The sequence below is a fragment of the Cnephaeus nilssonii genome (assembly GCF_951640355.1).
Source record: "Cnephaeus nilssonii genome assembly, chromosome: 2".
NCBI lineage: Eukaryota > Metazoa > Chordata > Mammalia > Chiroptera > Vespertilionidae > Cnephaeus > Cnephaeus nilssonii.
Window position 1 is genome coordinate 5,347,047 of NC_137073.1, and position 18,019 is coordinate 5,365,065.

The following is an 18,019-nucleotide window of genomic DNA, read 5'->3' on the forward strand; positions in this document are numbered from 1 at the left end:
CGCAGGCTGACGCTCTATCCACTGAGCCAAGCTGGCTAGGGCAAGAACCAGTTTTATACAAAGGATGGAGAATCAGAATGACTTCAGACATTTCAACAGGAACACTGGAAGTTGGGAGACAATGCCTTCTAAGTTCAGGGGGAGGTGTAGCGCTCATCAGAAGAGTAGTCTCGATCGCAATAAGCAAACTTGTGCAAAGTTGTCAGTGCTTGGCCCAAATGTGGTACATATTGTCTGACTTTTTTATTCATGTTCTAAATCTAAAGTGAATGCTCCTAAAACAGAATTTGGGAGGGGTCTCCCATAAACTGTTACTTTAACGCCATTTTGGGGTGCTATTCTAATCTGGAACAAGGCAGTAGGGAGTGCCTGGACCCATTTCAAATGTGTTTCCTGGCGTATTTTCACCAAAGTCTTTATTGTATGGTCCATTTTCTCAGTCTTCCTTGTAGGCGGGGGTCTCCAAGATGAATGTAGTATTCATTGAACCTGTAGTGCCTCTTCTATCTTCTGGGAGATTTCTAAAGTGAATGATGGTCTATTGTCACTTTGAATGCTCTAAGGGCGTGGTCAGAAAACTGCGGCTCGCGGAGCCACATGCGGCTCTTTGGCCCCTTGAGTGTGGCTCTTCCACAAAATACCACAGCCTGGGCGAGTCTATTTTGAAGAAGTGGCGTTAGAAGAAGTTTAAGTTTAAAAAATTTGGCCCTCAAAAGAAATTTCAATCGTTGTACTGTTGATATTTGGCTCTGTTGACTAATGAATTTGCCGACCACTGCTCTAAGGGATTATTCCTTTGAGTAGAAGTTTTGCAACCTCAGTTGCCTTCTCAGTTCTAGTGAGGTATACCTCCACCCATCCAGAAAAGGTGTCTACAAAATCTAATAAAAATTTAGAGTTTCCTATGTTTTTAGGCATCTGTATAAAGTCAACTTGCAAGTCCTCGAGCAGGCATATCCCTTTATCTTGCACTCCCTTTCCTGTTGTGGCATTTTCTGTTGTAGGCTTGTTTTCCGAGCCTATCTGACAATCTTTTGAATGATCCTTTGTAATAAAGGCCCTTCAGATGTGGTCTAATGAGGCTGTTAAAGCATTCCCTCCATAATGTAGGCGTCTGAGGATGGTATAGACTAGAGCTTCAGGGAGAAAGATCATACCATGAATGCTGACCTTCCGTATATAATTAGGGTCAGTGTTGAGAACCCCCATCCATGGCCAGTTCCTCCTCTCGTTCTGTGTAATGGGGTCTAAGTTCTGACAAGTCCAGGTGGGGAATTTAAGCCCCAGAAGTGGCGGCCCCTGGGCGGCTTGTCTTGCTGTTTTTACGGCAGTTGGTTTCCCTGTCTTGTTTGGGAACGTCCTTCTGGTGTCCTGGGCAGTGCACTCTGGCCATCTGCTTTGATAGATTCACTGCATCTAGCTGTTTTAACTTCTCTTTTGCATGTTTGATGTCCTTATTCCCCGAGGTTAAGAGCCTCCTTTCTTTCCATATTGGCCCATGGGCATGGACTACCATGAAGTCTGTGTAGATGTTAACATGCTTTCCCTGGGATAATTCTAAGGCTTTGGTGAGGGCTATGAGGTTAGCCTTTTGTGCTGAGGTTCCTACAGCAAAGGCCTGGGCTTCTGTTGAGATGCAGAAAAAAAGCATCCCTCAAATCTAGGACTAAAAACCACTTTCTATCCCTGGGCACCGTAGTCAAAAAGTATAAGGGTTGGGCAGTAGGATGAATACTGTTTATGGCCCTAAGGTCCAGTGCACATCAATATTCATCAGAGTGAGGCTATTTTACTGGCAAATGGGGGTGTTATAGGGAGACTGGCCTGACGGAATTAATCCTGATTTTAAAAATTTCTACAATACTGGTTGAATGCCCCCTAAAGCTTCCTTTTCAAGGTGGTATTGTTTCTTCTGTGGGACCAGCACCCCTTCTTTCCAGTTAATTTTTAAAAATACACTTTATTGGTTTTTTACAGAGAGGAAGGGGGAGGGATAGAGAGTTAGAAACATCGATGAGAGAGAAACATCCATCAGCTGCTGTCTGCACACCCCCTACTGATGGATGTGCCCACAACCAAGGTACAGGCCCTTGACTGTAATCAAACCTGGGACCCTTCAGTCTCAGGCCGATGCTCTATCCACTGAGCTACACGGGTCAGGGCTTCAGTTAATTTTTATGGCTTAGATGTTAACTGCCCTGCCTGGGGTTCCATCGTCCCAAACAGCTCCATCAACCTGCTTGGAGCCCTCGGTGGGAGGAATGCACCTCTGGGTCCTTCTGGGAAAGTCAGGAGCGCCTGGAGCTGGAGAGCGCGCTCCAGCAGGACTTCCAGGCGTGATTGCTGCTGCTCAGGAGAAAAGGTTGTTTGTGCAGCGACTTATAAAGTCAATCTAGACCCAACAATGGGAAGGAGCAGTCTGGCATATAGAGAAAACTATGCATACGTTTTTGATCCCCAAGCTGGCATTCATGAGGTTGAAGGACACCGGTTTTTATAATTGTCCGGTCACCCCAGTAACTGTCAGCACAGCTGAACTCCGTTTGGTTAGTGTTGTACTGAGCACTGAGTATGTAGCTCCCATAAGTAAGAGGAAGTCAATTAGCTTGTTCCCTACTGTCCGTTGTACTTAGGGCTCCTGAAGAGAAATAGCAATAGGTCGGGAGATGTCTCGGGGAGCCCCTGGGCCTCCTCACTCATCATCAGATTCATCATTCCTTTCTAACATTTCTCTGCAAGGGCTTCTATCCTTTTTCTTTTTACTGTTTTTTTTTTTAATATATTTGTATTATTGATTTCAGAGTGGAAGGGAGAGGGAGAGAGAAATACCAATGATGAGAGAGAATCATTGATTGGCTGCCTCTTGCACGCTCCCCACTGGGGATCCAGCCCGCAACCCGGGCATGTGCCCTGACCGGGAATTGAACTGTGACCTCCTGGTTCATAGGTCCACGCCAGCTGGGCTCTTTTTTATTTTTGAGTTATGGCAGTCCTGTGTCCAAATGAGCTTTCGCTTTGCAATAGGCGCATTGATTGGCAACTACTAGGTCTTTCCCTTTTCCTTCCGTGTCTAGCTCCTCCTCCTGGTTTCCTGCACTGTTTATAAGAAAATGGTGGCCTGCTTTAATTTCCTGTTTCCTCGGCAGTGTGAACTGTACAGGCCATTCCACCAGCCGGAGGGGTTCATTCCCAATGCTCCATCTAGACGTTGGAGCTTCCTTCTGGTATCTGGGGCACTTCGCTCAGTGAAAGTCATATTGACCATGTGGACATTTTCCAGTGCCTGACTCTTTCTAAAAGCTCAGAAGGATCTTCATTTGGTTTCTCTTGAACGGCCTGTATCATATTCGGGCTCTTTTGTTTAGGCACCCTTTTCTTAAGCCCTTCCAAGGTGCACCTTTTGTAATGTTCTAGGAAGGCTAGGTCCCCATTCATACAGGGGTGGGGCTGTTGCCCCTCTGACCTATTTCAAGGGTACCTACCAGAAGGAGTGGTGGCAGGGGAAATCCTCCTGCTGCTAATCCTGGGCCACGTGGGTTCAGGGCATTAAAGAGACTCATTTCCTCATTTTCCTTTTCTTCCTGTGTCTTACTATCAGGGAGGGGTTTTGTAGTCAATTCCCTTCTCTACATACTTAGGTTGTTCCCTTTCTCTGCTGAATCCTATTGTGTAAAGACATAAATGCCTGATATTAAGAGATTTTTGTCTCGTTTCCCTGACCACTGGCAAAACAATTCCAACTGTATGATGGAGTAGTAATTTAGGAAACCATGTAAGGGACATTTCCCCCCATAGTCTAAAGTATACATAGGCTAAGCTGTATTACAATAGAAAACCAATTCCTTCTTAGTCATTGGATCATAGCTGTACATGGACCAGTTTGCTAAAATTTAGCCCAGTGAGTCCCCTTCGTGAGTCAAAACAGAACCACCTCTGGTGACAGTAAAGTACAAACCCAAAAACATAACCATAGCAAGACCCCAAAGTGAGAACATATAAACAAAACTTGGATCCATTATTCCAAACAAGTGCCTACAAGCAAGTCCTAGTGTTTATCTCCTATCAACCACTACTACATGTGGTCCTAACTGAACCCAAATGGCTAAAATTCCAAGTGGCATAAAGCCCAAGCATCCAGGTAGCCTGCTAACTGGTATCACAAATAGCCCTAACAGGACCCAAGTGGCACAAAGCCCAAGCAGCAAGGATAGAACACTCCCAGTGTGCCACTTACTCCGTCTTGGAGTCCATCTGCTCCCCAGAAACCCGTTTTCTTTCACCAGCCAATTATTTCAGGCAGCTGATGCCATGAGAAGGAGTGCAGGCAAATTCCTTGAGAAAAGCTCTTGGCAGTGCTGAGAAGTCTTCACAGTCCAGCTCTCAGGATCAACCTGCAAAAGGCAGCTGGGACCCCAGCCCGGGCCCTCCAGGACTTACCAAGGTCCAAGAACTCCTAGTGGAGTCCTCAAAAACTATAACTGAAAATGCATGCCCAACTACCCATTGCAATTAAAGCCCAACTTGTGAGACAGGTGCTGGTGAAAAAGGAAAGAGGTTTATTCAGGTGCCATGACCTGGGAGAATACGTGTCTCTAAGGCCATCCTCCGTTCCTGCTCAATGATGTGGTTCTTATAAGGATAGGGAGGAGAAGGAGGTTTTTTTTCTATGTAATTATCATGCTAGCTTTTGGCACGTGGGCCCTATCATTCATCTTTCTAGCTTTGGGCATGCTCAGTATAAAAGCCTACCCCTGTGCCATCTTGGCCAAAGCCTGCACTCCCTGACTGTCTATGTTAACCAAGCCATATAATACCTCATGTATCTGTGTGTCCACAATTTGAAGTTGAATTAGGGATAAATTCCTAAAAACTAGGTAATTGAAAAAAATGTGTTATTTGTTGATTTTAGAAAGAGAGAAAGGGAGAGAGGGTGAAACATCGATTTGTTGTTCTACTCATTTATGCATTCATTGGTTGATTCTTGCATGTGTCCTGACTAGGGATCAAACCCGAAACCTTGGCCTTTCTGGCATATTGGGACAATGTTCTAACCAACAGAACTACCTGGCCAGAGCTAGGTCAGTTTTTTAAAAAAAAAAAGGCAACTATTAACTAAAAAGTAAACAATATTTTCCAGAAAACGAAAAATAATTATAGTTGAGTGTATAGCTAAAATAAAGCTTAGGGAATAGCATGTACTAACTATTGCTCAAATGAAATTACCATATGACTCTGTGAGTAGGGTTGGGGTTAGGTGAGTTTTTTTGATAGTGGAGGTAGAGTTGTTAGAGTTAAATTTTTATCTTCCTTAGTAGGAAGTCAATAGGGAATTCCTAAAACTGAAAGACAAAAAAAAGACAATATATAAGCATCCTGTTTAGACATATGAAGATAAATACCAGAAGAATCAGCTAAAAGTTGGAAGTGGATACCTGGGGTGCAAGTTGGCAGGTATACTGCTAATTTTGATAACAAGCTTTATAGAATTGATATTTTACATAGGTACAACTTTGATAAAATTATCAAATTAAGAATGTAATATTGGGGGTATTAAAAATCGTTGCTCGCTCCCAGGACCAAACTGGAATTATAACTAAAATACAGAAAAAGTTCCTGAGTAATCAATGGAAGACTCACTGGAGAGAATCCTGATAACCGAGGATGGCAAGTAGAGACTGCATAGAAACTGGTAGTAGGGGCAGAAGCGCAAAAGGTCTGGCCAAGCTCCCACAGACAGCAACTGAAGTTCCAGAGAGATATCTCAGCTGTGGGGGAAGGCCACTGAGAACTCTGGGGTATAATCCTCAAGCAGGACCCCAGCAGAGAACACCAGAACTGAGAAGGGTATTCACAACATCTTACTGTGAAAAGCAGCAGGGTTGCTATCTACCAGGGAGAGAAGGCTGGATAATGACACCCTCTTAAAGAGCCCACACACAAAATTCCCTGGCAGGGGGAGGGGAGAGTGTACTGGAGCTAAGTGAGCAGAAGCCAAGATCCTGGACTCTGGGGTTAGAACTTAGAAGGCAGACACCCTGGTTTCCTGTGCTGAGTCATTCCCTCATAATGCAGAGGTTATTTTTTTCACACTGGCACTTGCTATCTAGGCGTTTTTGTCTGGGGGGAAGACAGTTGACCCACCCTATTGAAAAAAAACCTTGCCCTATGGTGTAGAGTTTCTGAGGCCCATTAAAAGACTGAGAATAACAATTAGCCTCCTGGCAAAAGCAATTGCCCCACCCTATTGAAAAAACTCTCACCACACCTGTGGATGATTGCCTGATGGCAATTCAAGATGGAATCCTATCAGTCTGTAGGCAGAGTTGGTCTCTGGAGGCTTTATGTCTTTGCCTGATCTAATTAGTCAGAAACAGCATGTGACACTGTCCTGCCCTAGAGATTGAGAGGCATAGAAGACCTACCTAATACACAGTCACAAACCCAAAGAGACAGACAAAATGAGGAGACAAAAAACAAACAAACAAACAAACAAAACCCTCCAAATGAAAGAACAAGAGAATTCTCCAGAAGAGATAAATGAAATGGAGATAAGAAATTTATCTGGTATAAAGTTCAGAATAATGATGGTAAAAACACTCAACAGCATGAGAAAAGATATAGTAACTGTGAAAAAAGAAATAAAGAATGACATAGCACAAATAAAGAACACATTGGAAGGAATACACAGCACATTAGGGGAAGCTGAGGACCAAATCAGTCAATTAGAAGATGGGGTTAAAAAAAATCACTCAATCAGAGAACCAAAAAGAAAAAAAACAATTTAAAAATAGGAAAACAGCCCTAACCAGTTTGGCTCAGTGGATAGAGCTTTGGCCTGAGGACTGAAGGATCCCAGGTTCAATTCTGGTCAAGGGCATGTACCTTTGTTGCAGGCACATACCCAGTAGAGAGTGTGCAGCAGGCAGCTGATCAATGTTTCTCTCTCATCGATATTTCTAACTCTCTATCCCTCTCCCTTCCTCTCTGTAAAAAATCAATAAAATATATTTTTTTAAAAAACAGGAGGACAGCTTAAGGGAGCTGTGGGACAACATGAAAGGTAACAATATTCGAATAGCAGGTGTGCCAGAAGAGGCAGAAAGGGAGGAAGGGATAGAGAATGTGTTTGAAGAAATAATGGAAGAAAACTTTCCTAACCTGGTAAAGGAAAAAGCTACATAAGTTCAGGAGGCACAGAGAACCCCCAAACAAGAAGAACCCAAACCAGCCCATGCCCAGACATCATAATTAGAATGCCAAAAATTAAAGACAAAGAGAGAACTTAAAGGCAGCAAGAGAAAAAGCAAACCATTACCTACAAAGGAGCTCCCATAAGGCTGACACCTGATTTATCATCAGAAACTCTATAGGCCAGAAGGGAATGGCATGAAGTATTCAAGGTAATGGAAAGAAAGGATCTGAAACCAAGGTTACTATATCCAGAAAGGCTATCATTCAAAATAGATGGTCAAACAAAGAGCTTCCCAGACTAAAAAAAAAAAAAAAAAAAAAAGGCTATAAAAATACATCACCACCAAGCCAGTATTACAAGAAATACTAAAGGGACTGGTGTAATGAGAAGAAGAAATGGAGAGAGAAACCTAGACATACATAATTAAAATGGCAATAAATAAGTACCTGTCAATAATAACCTTAAATGTAAATGGATTAAATACTCCAAACAAAAGACACAGGGTAGCTGAATTGATACAAAAACATGACTGAACTATATGCTGCCTACAAGAGACCCATGTCAGACCAAAAGTCTCACTCAGGATGAATGTGAAGGGATGGAAAAATTTTTCCATGCCAATGGAAAAGAAAAAAAGCTGGAGTAGTAATACTCATATCTGACAAAATAGACTTCAAAATGAAGGCCATCATAAGAGACAACAAAGGTCACTACATAATACTAAAAGGATCGAGCCAACAAGAAGATATAACCCTAGTAAACATATGCACCCAATATAGGAGCACCTAAGTATATAAAAAAACTCCTAGAGGACTTTAACGGAGAGATCAACAACAATACAGTCATAGTAGGGAATTTTAACACTCCACTGACATCACTGGATAGATCTTCCAGACAAAAAATTAACAATGAAACAGTGACTCCAAAGGACACACTGGATCAGATGGATTTAACTGACATTTATAGAACATTTCACCCCAAAGCTGCAGAATATACATTCTTCTCAAAGGCATATGGATCATTCACAAAAATAAACCACAGTTTAAGACACAAAACAAGTCTCTACAAGTTCAAGAAGATTGAAATCATATCAAGCATCTTCTCAGATCACAGTGGAATGAAATTAGAAATTAATTACAATAAAAATACCCCAAAACATTCAAACACATGGAGGCTAATAGCATGTTATTAAACAATGAATGGGTTACCAATGAGATCAAGAAAGAAATCAAAAACTTCCTGAAATCAAATGAATATGAACAAACAACCCAAACTCTCTGAGACACAGCAAAAGCAGTCCTCAGAAGGAAGTTCATAGCACTACAGGCATACCTCAAAAAACAAACAAAAATAATAATAATAATAAACTATATAACCCTACAACTTAAAGAACTAGAAAGAGAACAACAGAAAAGCCCAGAGTAAGGGAGGGGAAGGAAGGAAATAATAAAGATTAGAGCAGAAATAAATAACATAGAGACTATATATATATATATATATATATATATATATATATATATATATATCAATGAAACCAAGAGCTGGTTCTTTGAAAGGATAAACAAGATTGATGAACCATTAGCCAGATTCATCAAGAAACAAAAAGAGAGGACCCAAATAAATAAAATCAGAAATGGCAGTGGAAAAGTAACCACTGACACCACAGAAATACAAAGGATTGTAAGAAAATTCTATGCACAACTAAATGCCAACAAGCTGGACAATGTGGATAAAATGGAAAAATTCATAGAAAAATACAATCTCCCAAAACTGAATCAGGAAGAATCAGAAAACCTGAATAGGCCAATAACTGATGAAATAGAAGCAGTAATCAAAAAACTCCCAGCAAACAAAAGCCCGGGTACGAATGGCTTCACAGGGAAGTTTTATCAAACATTCAAAGAAGAACTAACACCTATACCCCTCAATCTATTCCAAAAAATCCAGCCTCTGTGGACGCATGGCACCAGAACACTTTCAAGCTCTCTTTATGAGGCCAGCATTATCCTAATTCTAAAACCAGATAAAGCCACTACTAAGAAAGAGAACTACAAGCTGATACCCCTGATGAACACACATGCTAAAATCCTCAACAAAATCTTAGCAAATCAGATCCAGCAACATCTTAAAAAAGCTATACACCATGCCAAGTGGGGCTTATTCCAGGGATGCAAGGCTGGTACAATATTCACAAATCAATAAACGTGATACATCACATAAACAAAGTGAAAGACAAAAATCACATGATCATATCAATAGATGCAGAAAAAGCTTTCATCAAAATCAAACACCCATTTTTTATAAAAACTCTCAGCAAAGTGGTAATAGAGGGAGCTTATCTCAACATGATAAAAGTCATGTATGACAAACCTACAGCCAACATCATACTCAATGGGCAAAAACTAAAACCATTTCCCCTAGGAACAGGAACAAGACAGGGATGTCTGCTTTCACCACTTTTATTCAACACTAGAGGCCCGGGGCACAAAATTCGTGCACTTGGTGGGGGTGGGGTCTGCCTGGCCTGGGCCCTCTAGCAGTTGGACATCCTCAGCACTGCTCAGAGGTGGGAGAGGCTCCCACCACCGCCGCTGCGCTTACCAGCCATGAGCCCGGCTTCTGGCTGAGCAGTGCTCCCCCTGTGGGAGCACACTGACAACCAGGGGCAGCTCCTGTGCTGAGAGGGATCAGGCCAAAACCGGCTCTCCGACATTCCCTGAGGGGTCCCAGATTGCAAGAGGGCGGAAGCCAGGCCGAGGGACCCCATGGGAGGTTGGCCAGCCGGGGAGGGACCGCAGGAGGGCTCCATAGCATGCCTGGCCCGACTTGCTCAGTCCGATCAGCCGGAACCCAGCAGCAAACTAACCTACTGGTTGGAGCGTCTGCCCCCTGGTGGTCAGAGCATGTCATAGAGAGTGGTTGAGTGACCTTAGCATATCATTAGCATATTATGCTTTGATTGATTGAACAGACCGGACACTTAGCATATTAGGCTTTTATTATATACTAGTGACCCGGTGCATGAAATTCGTGAACATTAAAAGGGAATTAATTAGAGGAAATAATTTAATATTGCTATTTGCCCTTTCTCTATAATAGAAGTGTCAGAGATAAAAGAAAATTAGTAAAATGTATATGAGCCGAGACCGGTTTGGCTCAGTGGATAGAGCGTCAGCCTGCGAACTGAAAGGTTCCAGGTTCGATTCCGGTCAAGGGCATGTACCTTGGTTGCGGGCACATCCCCAGTAGGGGGTGTGCAAGAGGCAGCTGATCGATGTTTCTCTCTCATCAATGTTTCTAACTCTCTATCCCTCTCTCTTCCTCTCTGTAAAAAAATCAATAAAATATATTTTAAAAAAATGTATATGAAAACCTTCCTCCTGTCAGAGTCTGAGGCTCACCATGGGACCCAGAGTCAAGTCCCCACCCACCCACATGCACCTCAAAATTGCTTGAGACCCAGACCTGGCTGCCCCCCCCCCCAATTGGGCTAGATCCAGACCTAGCCAGTCCCACCCTTGTCAAGCCCTGCCGGGCAGGGGGTGTAGCCTCAGGTTCTCTGGCCTGGCACCAAGACAGGGGGCGTGGCCTGAAGTCCCCCAGCCCAGACGGGGGCGGGGGGCATGCCTTGAGGTCCTCCATCAAGCCCCACCAGGTGGGGGACATGGCCTGAGATCCCCTGTCAAGCCCCACTGGGTGGGGGGCATGGCCTGAGGTCCCCCGTCAAGTCCCACTGGACGGGTGCATGGCCTGAGTTCCCCGACCCAGCACCGCGGGTGCACCTTGGGGTCCCCTGTCAAGTCCCGCTGGGTGGGGGGCATGGCCTAAGGTCCCCTGTGAAGCCCCGCCAGGCAGGGGGTGCAGTCTGAGGTCCCCCGGCTTGGTGCCAGGGTGGAGGCTGCTGCCTGAGGTCTCCTGTCAAGCCCTGCCAGGTGGGGCGCATGGCCTGAGGTCCCCTGTCAAGCCCCAAGGGGGCGGGGGAAGGCGTAGCCTCAGGTCCCTGCTGATTGCTTGTTAAGGCTCCTTATGGGAACTTGGCCTCAGCTGTGGGTGCAGCCATCTTTGTGATGGAGTGATGGTCAATTAGCATATTCCCTCTTTATTAGATAGGACTAGAGGCCTGGTGCATGAAAATCATGCACTGGGGGGGGGGTCCCTCAGCCTGGCTTGCCCCCTCTCACAGTCTGGGAGCCCTCAGGAGATGTCCTACTGATGGCTTAGGCCCGCTCCCCACAATCTGGCCTCCCTCTGCAGGAGGCAAACTGGCTGGTCATGGGAAGGCGCTGCCCCCATCACCACACTGCTGCTGACGCTGCCGGCCACAGCGGCTGCCGGCCCTCGGCCCTCACTTCTTAGCACTGGCCCCGTCCCCTACCCTCTGGTGGGTGGGGGGCGATCTGGAGCCAGGCTGGCTGGGGGAGGTTGAGGCACAGCAGGTCGCCCGTCCAGCCTCTGTGGAGGCGTGGCACCTCTGTGGCTGCCTCTGAGGAGAGGGAGGACACTGGGATCCAGACTGCACAGCCCCCTCTCCCGCTGCCTCTGCGGAAGGGGCCCCAGTGCCGGACCGGCCCGCGCCGAGGCCTCTCCCGTGCTGCCTCTGCAAAAGGGGCGGTGGCGGCGGCGGCTGCTGTGGTGCCTCCTGCAGCACCGCCTCCCTCCCACGCCCACTCCCCCAGCAGCAGCACCGCCTCCACTCCCTCACCACTGGCCCTTGGCCCTCTCAGACGCTGTTGCTTTGTCTGGATGGACATCCGGAAGACACCTGGTCTAATTAGCATATTACCCTTTTATTAGTATAGAGAATAGTACTGAAAGTCCTGGCCACAGTAATCAGACAAGAAGTAAAACCCTCATTATTCGCAGATGATGTGATATTGTACATAGAAAATCCTAAAGAATGTACCAAAAAACTACTAGATTTAATAAATGAATCTGGCAATGTAGCAGGATACAAAATCAACACCCAGAAATTGATGGCTTTTTTATACACCAATAATGAATTCTCAGAAAGAGAAACTAAACAAATAATCCCACTTACCACTGCAAAAAAAAAAAAAAAAAAAGTTAAGATACTTAGGAATAAACTTAACCAATGAGTTAAATGACCTGTACTCAGAAGACTACAGGAAGTTAAAAATGAGATAGAAGAAGATATAAACAAGTGGAAGAATATTCTATGTTCATGGATTGGTAGAATCAACATCATTAAAATGTCCATACTACCCAAGGCAATCTATAGATTCAATGCAATCCCTATTAAAATACCAGTGGCATATTTCACAGAGCTAGAATAAATACTCCAAAAATGTATATGGAACCAAAAAAGCCCTTGAATAGCTGCAGCAATCTCGAGAAAGAAAAACAAAGTTGCAGGGATCACAAAGCAGATATCAAGTTCTACTACAAAACCATCGTAATCAAAACAGTCTGGTACTGGCACAGGAACAGGCATATACTAGTAGATCAATGGAACAGAAAAGAGACCCAGAAATCGAATCAGGCCATTATGCTCAATTAATATTTGACAAAGGAGACAAGAATATACAATGGAGTCAAGACAGTCTCTTTAATAAATGGTGCTGGGGCCCAAGTTGGTTTGGCTCAGTGGATAGAACATCAATCTGCGGACTGAAGGGTCTTGGGTTCGATTCCAGTCAAGGGCACATGACTGGGTTGTGGGCTCGACCCCCAGTGAGGGGTGCGCATGAGGCAGCCGATGGGTGATTCTCTCTCATCATTGATGTTTCTATCTCTCTCTCCCTATACCTTCCTCTCTGAAATCAACAAAAAATATATTTTAAAAATAGTGTTGGGTAAGTTGGATAGATACATGCAAAAAAAAGAAAGAAAGAAAGAAAGAAAGAAAGAAAGAAAGAAAGAAAGAAAGAAAGAAAGAAAGAAAGAAAGAAAGAAAGAAAGAAACTAGACCCCCAACTTACACCATACACAAGAATAAACTAAAAATGGATAAAAGACCAAAATGTAAGTCAGGAAACCATATAAGTCCTAGAAGAAACCATAGGCAGCAAAATCTCAGACATCTCTCATAGCAATATGTTTACCGATACATCTCCTAGGGCAAAGGAAACTAAGGAGAAAATAAACAAATGGGACTACATCAAAAGAAAAAGCTTCTGCACAGCCAAAGAAACCATCAACAAAACGAAAATGGAGCCCACTGTATGGGAGAACATATTTGGCAATGATACATCTGATAAAGGGTTAATATCCAAAATATTTAAGGAACTCATGCAACTTAATAAAAGTTTTTAATTGGAAGACCATCAATCCAATTAAAAAATGAGCAAAGGACCTAAATAGACACTTCTCCAAAGTGGACATACAGATGGCCAAAAGACATATGAAAAAATGCTCAAAGTCGCCCTAGCTGGTTTGGCTCAGTGGATAGAGCATTGGCCTGCGGACTGAAGGGTCCCACGTCTGATTCTGGTCAGGGGTGCATGCCTGGGTTGCGGGCTCAATCCCCAGTAGGGGGCATGCAGGAGGCAGCCAATCAATGATTCTCTCTCATCATTGATGTTTCTATCTCTCTCTCCCTCTCCCTTCCTCTCTAAAATCAATAGAAAAAAAAAATGCTCAAAGAGATGCAAATTAAAATGATGAGGAGGTATCACCTCACACCTGTCAGAATGGCTATCATCAACAAATCAACAAATGACCAGTGCTGGTGAGGATGTGGAGAAAAGGGAACCCTCATGCACTGCTGGTGGGAATGCAGACTGGTGCAGCCACTGTGGAAAACAGTATGGAGTTTCCTCAAACAATTAAATATGGAACTGCCATTTGACCCAGTGATCCCAATTCTAGGAATATATCCTAAGAAACCTGAAACACCAATCAGAAAGAATGTATGTAAACCCTATGAGCAGCACAATTTAAAATAGCTAAGATCTGGAAACAGCCCAAGTGCCCATCAGTAGATGAGTGAATAAAAAAGCTGTGGTACATTTATACCATGGAACACTATGCAGCAGTAAAAAAGAAGGATCTCTTACCCTTTGAAACAGCATGGAGAGACCTGATGAGCATCATGCCAAGTGAAATAAGCCAGTCAGAGAAAGACAAGTATCACATGATCTCACTCATATGTGGAATCTAATGAGCAAAATAAACTGATGAACAGAATGGATGCAGAAACATGGAAGCATGGAACAGTGTGCAGAATCTCGGAGCAAAGGCGGGGATGGTGGGTGAGTGGGAGGTAATCAACTAAGACCATGTATGCAAATATGCACAACCCATGTGTGCAGACAGTGGGGTGGTGAAGGCCTGGGGTGGGGGTGAGGATGGGCAGGAGGGGCCGATGGGGGGGAAAAAGGGGGACATATATAATACTTTCAACAATAAAGATTAAAAAAAGGTAAATTAAAACTTCATCATAGTAATTAATGTATTGAGTATTCTGTTTTATTGAATCTAAAACACAATTGATGCCCTAGCCAGTTTGGCTCAGTGGCTAGAGTGTGAGCCTGTGGGCTAAAGGGTCCTGGGTTTGATTCTGGTCAAGGGCTCCTGTCTGGGTTGCAGGCTCAATCCCCAGTAGGGAGCATGCAGGAGGCAGCCAATCAATGATCCTCTTCATCATTTATGTTTCTATCTCTCTCCCTCTCCCTCCCTCTCTGAAATCAATAAAAATATATTTAAAATAAAAATTTCCCAGGACCAAACCAGAGAGAGTCAGACCTGCATTACCACCATTTGTCCATCATCCAGAACTGTAATGTCAGTGCTGACATGTACACATAAGGAACTGTTGGACATTGAAATTGGGTCTCAAAAGAACTGTTGGCCCAGAAAGAAACTCACTACAGACTTATTCATTTCCTGTCACCATAACCATTATTGCTTGTCTCATTTTCGGTTCTTATAAGTGTATTTCTAATAGCACATGATCTCACTCATCTAGGGGAAATAATGAACAACATAGACTGATGAACAAGAACAGACCCAGAAACAAGGAGGCATGGATCAGACTGTCAGGCCTCAGAGGGAGGGTAGGGGAAGGTGGGGGTAAAGGGGAGAGATCAACCAAGGGACTTGTGTGCAAGCATATGAGCCTAAGCAGTGGTTAAGGACAAAAGGGGGGTGGGGGCATGTGTGGGGAGGGGTGTGGGATGGGAATGGGGGGATGAGGACAAATATGTGATACCTTAATCAATAAAGAAATTAAAAAAATAAAATAAGTAAGTAAATAAATAAAATAAAACACAATTGATATAAAAACACAGATAAATAAAATAAAACACCACTAGTTTATGTATAAAAAATGAAAATAAATTATATGCCATTAATCCTAAAATGCAAATCAATTTTAGAGATATTGAAATGTGAAAAAATGTATCTTAGAAACAACGATATATAGTATGTCAGACATTGTGCTGGACATATATAGTTATCTCTAACTCTACAACAAACCTCATTATTGTGACTATTTTACAAATGAGGCTTAAAGGGGTCTCATAGGGAAAGCATTTGCCAAGAACGTTTTCATTCATCAAAGAGGATAGTTGGAGGTTCAAAGATCACGTATCGTCAGCGTTCCAACATAATGCCAGCTGATGTGTTATTCCCATGACCTACCAGCACCTTGAGTGGACAAGTTGTTAGATGGCCCAGATCACCAGGGAGAGTCCCAGTTTATGCCCTTGAGTTAAGCATTTGCTACAGGCAGAGGTGTGCTGGCCCCCGCTAAGGGTGTGTGCTCTGCAGCAGCGACAACGTCTCTTCTGTAAGAACAGCGTTCCTTCGGGGGAGGCCTGGGTGATCCAGCGGGTCCTGGGTTGTGGGTAACAGGAATCAAGGCTGGCTAACTTTAGCAAAGAAGCCATTTGGGAGGAGGAGGAAGTTTACAGAAGGGAAGGTAAAACGGAGAGAATCAGGCCTCAGAAATGGAGGTGCCAGGGCAAGTGTGGAGTCTAGGAAGCAGAAGGTACAGCAGCTGGCAGTGTCTTCATGACCCTGCCATTGAGCTAACCCATCTGGTGCCCAGACTCCACGACCAAAAGCCTCTGATGGGCCATGCTTGGGCTTGGTGCCCTCCCTCTTGGTGCTGGAACCCACAGTTGCCCTGGGACTGCCGAGAGGAACGTTCCCTCAGCGTAAAAATCAGAACTGGAAACAGCAAATGGGGACAGGCTTCTGGAGAGGAAAAATAACAGCTCCCAGGCAGAGCGAGGGCTCCCTTTGGGGAGGAAGAGGAGAGGGCCCCGAAGGAACCGCTTCAGAACCAACCTGGAGGCTAATTCAAAGGCCCACACTTGTTGAAGTCAGTTTAGTGCAGTGGATAGAGTGTCGGCCTGCGGACTGAATGGTCCCAGGTTCGATTCTGGCCAAGGGCACATATATTGGTTGCGGCACATCCCCAGTGGGAGGTGTGCAAGGAGGTACCTGATCTGATGTTTCTAGCTCTCTATTCCTCTCTAAAAAATCAATGAGACATATTTAAAAAAATGTTCAAAGATCCATATTTGATAGGGAAATTGCTTTTAAAAATCATTTTTTATGAGTCTCACATCAAGTAAATTGCAGCCTAAGTGTACAGCTTGATGAGTTTTCGAACATTTGCAGCACCCAGAAAGCTCCCTCAGGCCCCGTCTCAGGCAATAGGCCCCACCCCTCCCCGCACAAGGTGACCCCTCTTTCGGTCTTTATCTTGGTAAGCATTGTATAGGACAAGAGAATGATTAAATGAAAAGGACAAGAAAAGAATGATTAAATGAAAAGGACAAGAAAAGCTTAAGTTCATTATGCTCTTATCTGACAAATAACAGTCATCCGGGTGGCTAGAGAACTAGTTTCCCAGTACAAATCTCAATGCTTTCCCAGTACAAATTTCATAAGAAAAATGCTTAAGCATTTTATCAGGCATGTTCATTTCTTTCCAGAAGGAGATTCATGTAGTAAGACTTGGCCTCAGACCAGGTCTGGGGTGGTTTTCCTTTTACAGGGACAAGTTAGTGAAGAATGTAGGGGATCCAGGACTGACCCCATGCCCACCTCACTGCCCACAGCTGAGGGCTTATGATATGGAGACACTCTTCACCTGACACTCCTAGACGGGGGCGGGGACAAGTGGTCAGTGCTTGCTCTCCCCTCCTCCACCTCTCCCAGGGGCAGAGAAGTGGACACACCAAGGGATAGCAGGGTTTTAGCCCTTCCCTTCTCACCACCACCACCACCACCCCCCCCACCCCCCGCTGCCTAAAGCTGCTGGGAGCCTGTGGGTCCAGGAGTTCTGATACAACTTTCTGCTTCTCCGGCTCATTCGCTTCTCATCTGAGTGTCACCAGACAGCTGTGTGAAAGAACACAGTTCAGTGATTTTGAGCATTTTTGTGTGTCTCTTGGCCATCTGTATGTCCACTTTGGAGAAGTGTCTATTTAGGTCCTTCGCTCATTTTTAATTGGATTGTTTGTTTTCCAATTAAAGTTGAGCCCCATTAAACAGCTGTCTGGTAATGATGGAGCTTGTAAGACTGTAAGAAACTCCTTGTTAAGTATCCCATTCAGAATGTATTAGTAGGGACAGACCCGAATTGCTCTAGAATGTTCTGGCAGAAATATCTCTAGTGTCAAGGGGTCATTGGTTAGAGTTGACAGCTACCAGGTAGCACTAGCTGTAGTGTCAAAGAGGAATTTATTACCATGATAAAGGGATGTCTGCAAGAATGTGAATCCCTCTGAGCCCTGGGAAGGGTCTTGAGCTGGAAGCCAGAAAACCATTTGATTTCTCTGACTTTGATCTTTTTATTTTATCAACTTCTCTTCCCATGCACTGGCTTTCTCTCCTTCTCCAATCCCTCTCACA